At 35.2% G+C, this 4,082-nt stretch overlaps 1 non-coding gene across 1 annotated transcript; it reads right to left on the reverse strand.

Annotated features, from left to right (window-relative positions):
- Positions 1-268: 268 nt before the first annotated feature.
- Positions 269-375, reverse strand: LOC138999729 (U6 spliceosomal RNA). Its single transcript, XR_011469439.1, has one exon. It is a non-coding gene; the product is annotated as a U6 spliceosomal RNA (small nuclear RNA).
- Positions 376-4,082: the final 3,707 nt, after the last annotated feature.

Raw genomic sequence — 4,082 nt, forward strand, 5'->3', positions numbered from 1 at the left:
GCTATTTTACTGTCTCTGTTTTCACTGTCTCCATGTTTTGTGATAATAAATCCATGATTATTAAAATAACTGCTCTCCAGTGTGTGTGTGACACACACACACACACACACACACACACACACATATTTATTTTTACAGCTGATAAATTTATATATATGTACATATATCTACATTATTTTACATATGTTATGTATTAGTATATAATCTTTGACTGATGGTAGTTTAATTATGATAGGTTTAAGTGTAATTTTTTTTTGATTTTTTTTTTTTAAATATGGAACGCTTTACGAATTTGTGTGTCATCCTTGTGCAGGGGCCATGCTAATCTTCTCTGTATCGTTCCAATTTTAGTATATGTGCTTCCGAAGTGAGCACTTTCTTTGATTTTTATCCTGTTTTAGTTTTGCCAATATTCTTGAATATGTAAATTTGTGTCTTCCATCAAATTAGTCATGTTTTTGTCCATTCTTTTTTTTAATGCATGAAAAGACATTTTATTATTACTATTTTATTTTTATTTTATCTTTATTGTTGAAAGTATTACAGATGTCCCCTTTGTTGTTTTTTTCCCATTGACCCCCCTCTACCCTGCACCAGCCCCTCCTATGCCTTCACTACACTATTGTCTGTGTCCTTGGGATATGCATATATGTATATAAGTTCCCCAGTTAATCCTCCCCGCCGACCCCACCTTCCCTCCGAAATTCATCTGTTCCATGCTTCTATGACTCTGGATCTATTTTGTTCATTAGATTCCACATATAAATGAAGTCATGTGATATCTTTCTCTGACCGTCCATTCTTTTTAAAAATATGTTTTAGGCTCCAAACTCTCCTTCTTTCTGGGATTTTAATTACATATATTTTAGACTTTTGTTATATTCTCACATGCCACTTTTTGTTTCAGGTTTTTTTTTCTTGTTCTTAAGTTTGATCAGAGTTTCTTGATTTTGGCATTATTAATATTTTGGCTAAATAAATTTTTACTGGTGGGAGGCTATTCTATAAATTGAGGAATTTTGGGAAGTACCTAGGTCACTACTCACTAGGTACCAGTACTCTGCCCTCAAGTTGTGGCAAAAAAAATGTGTCTAGAGTTGGGAAATGTCTTCCTGTGGAGAGGCAGAGTAGTACTTGGTTGGTAATTGCTGAATTAGATAATTTATACTGATCTATTTTGAAGTTCACATACTCTTTTCTCTATCATCTTTATTCTACTATTGAGCTCTTACTGTGAGATTTTATTTAATTATTGTATTTTTAGTCCTAAAATTTCCATTTGCTTCTTTTTGTAGGTTCTACTTCTTTATCAAGAATTCTTTTCTTATCATTAATTTTGTTAACCTAAAATAAAAAGCCTTCCAAAGTGAGAGGTAACAAGCATTTATTTAAGATCAATAAAAATAGCTACTAGGAATACACTGATTCAGGCAGAAGCCCAAATAGTGTTTCAATTAGGAGTCAAAGTCAATGGTTATTTATGGGAATGGGAAGAGTAAATAATGACATCATGGAAGGAAGCCATTTCTACTGGCGTAGATGACATAACATAGTGATGTTAATTCTAAACTATTAAAAAACGTTTTTCAGGCCTATAGTCACCAGCACAGTAGTCATACATAACCATTTGCTTGTTATCCTTGTAAACAAGTCACTGGGAAACAGGGTGACCTTATACCCAGTTTGAAAGTTATTTTACCCGTTTTAACATTCTGAAGACTTGAGGCATAAGATGTGCAAAGCAGTTCCTCTGGGATGACAGATTTGGCTCCATTTTATATTATTTTGGTCATTTCAAGTGTGCTTCCTTTTACTTCATGGACTATATTTAAAAGAGTTTCTTTTACCTCTTCTCTATTAGTTTTAGCATCTTAATCATCTTGCCAATCGCATCTGTTGATTATCTTATACTTAGATACATATTAATCAATTTTTCTGGTTCTTTGTGTTAAAAGAAAGAAACAGCAGGTCAAAAGTGAAGTTGCTTGCCCCCAGGACTACAAACCAAAACTTAATTGTAATTTCAGCCCTCCCTGGAGTGTGACCTTGAACCAATCAGTCTGGAATCTCCTGATCAACACTAGTGAGGAGCTTTGCATGATAAGACCCTTGCACTTCCTGCTACTCAAGAAAGCTGACTCTGCCGGAAACATTTATTTCTTCTCTTTTGCCAATACAGTTCTTTTCCTTCTCTGTTTATTGCTATAAACACCTTCCATTTTGTATAAGTCTTAGCGCACCTCTCTATTTGCCTCGTCAGATGCTCCTCAATTCATGAATTGTTCGATAAAGCCAATTAATTCTTCAAACTTACCCAATTGAATTTTGGTTTTTTTTAAAAAAATATTTGTATGCTGAGTAATTTTGTAATTCATTTTAAACCTTTTAAATGTTTATGTAGTATAAATTTTTTTATTAGAAAAATCATCTGGAGATTTTTGTTTTAACAGGAAGTCAAACTAGTTTAGTTCAGAAGAAGGAGGAGGAAGAAGAAGAAGAGGGAGAAGAAGAGGAAGAAGAAGAGGAAGAAGAAAAAATAATAATAATAAGAAGAAGAAGGAGAAAGAGAAAGAAAGGAAGAGAAAGAAAGGAAGAAATAAGAAAGAAGTGTGTCTCTCGTTTTGTGAGTGGTTGTTCAAATATCAGTTCAGTTCTAACCTTTTGTTATGTTGGTTTGGGTCTTTCTCCATCATGTTTAGTTCAGTGATTAGTAAGATACTTGTTTGGGTGGGTCTAACCTCAGGTCAGTTTCTGAAACTGCTGCTACATTGGTTTGAGTCTGTCCTGCACAGGTCCACTCAGAAGTTAGTCTGAGACTTGGACAGTGGTTCACATCGCAGCTTTGTTCTCCTGCTGAGGGTCTGCCCCATGCATGTCCAGTTTTGGGATTAGCCTGGCACATAATCTATTCTCCATGTTTCTCATCAGGGTGTTTCTTTCAGTTTTAGTTTTGTGGTTTGCCACCGTGCCATCAGCAGTCTGACATCACAGAAAAACCCCTGCCCCCAAAGTGTGAAATTCATCCTTCTGTAGGTTGCTCCTCCAATTTTTGACTCCCCTTCACAATATGCCTGCTTTTGTATAATTTTTAGAGTACACTTGAAAATGAGAATGCTTTCTTGTTTTTGCCCATGCCTTAAGTACTAAATTTTTTGCTAAAATTCTGAAATTTTTTGAATAATGCATCAATTTCTAAGAGCACGACAGATATGCTACGACTAGTCAAAGACTATGTCTTTTCAGTACCTAAAACAGTTGTTTTGTTTTAATTTTCTCCTCCTCTATCTATTTTTAAAAATGTTTTATATTTTCTTGTTTTTAATGGACCATGGTTTATGGTGTTCTAGGCTGTATGTGGAGACTCTTTAATGTTTCTGGCAATCAATATAAGTATTTCTTATAACCATGTGTTAACGTAAAAAACCATTGATACCTGTAAAGAATTTTTGTGAGTTTATTTGACCACACTGTCGACATATGCTGGGAAGGAGAACCTCAATGAACTGAGATAATGCTCCGGAGAATGGCAGGTTACATCTGTATTTATACATTGCAATCAAAGGAAAGGAACGTAGATGGGTTACATGAAATTCATTGGTGATCGATTAAGGAGGTGGGATAAAGCAAAGCGGGGAACCCTCTGGGATAGGATAAAAAGTGAAATGATGGACATATGCTTCTTTTACACAGATGGATACAGGATAGTTTAACATAATTAACAGTTGATAACAATAACACTGAGGGAATGTCCTGGTACCATTTGTTGTGCCCTGAATGATCTGGAAATAAGGGAAGTTGCAAGTTACCAAGACATTTCACAGATATGTTATTTTAGAGGCAAAAAGACAAATGTGACCACTAAAGATCTAAGTTGATCTTTGTCAGGGATAATAATGGCCTAGGACGTGACTGCTCACCATAACCTGTTTGTAGTTAAATATTTAATTTTCAGGCCATCTTTTGTGGTTGTTTTAGGTCTTTGAGTTTGCACAACCACCATGCTGGCCACCCCTGAGCTTGTCAGGTTAGCCTGTGGCCCCTTTCGTCCACATCTGTCAAAATCTTTGCCTGAGGATATGTTT

This window comes from Myotis yumanensis, unplaced genomic scaffold (genome assembly GCF_028538775.1).
Source record: "Myotis yumanensis isolate MYYU_CA2020_CCGP unplaced genomic scaffold, mMyoYum1.0.hap1 SCAF_1, whole genome shotgun sequence".
Lineage (NCBI taxonomy): Eukaryota > Metazoa > Chordata > Mammalia > Chiroptera > Vespertilionidae > Myotis > Myotis yumanensis.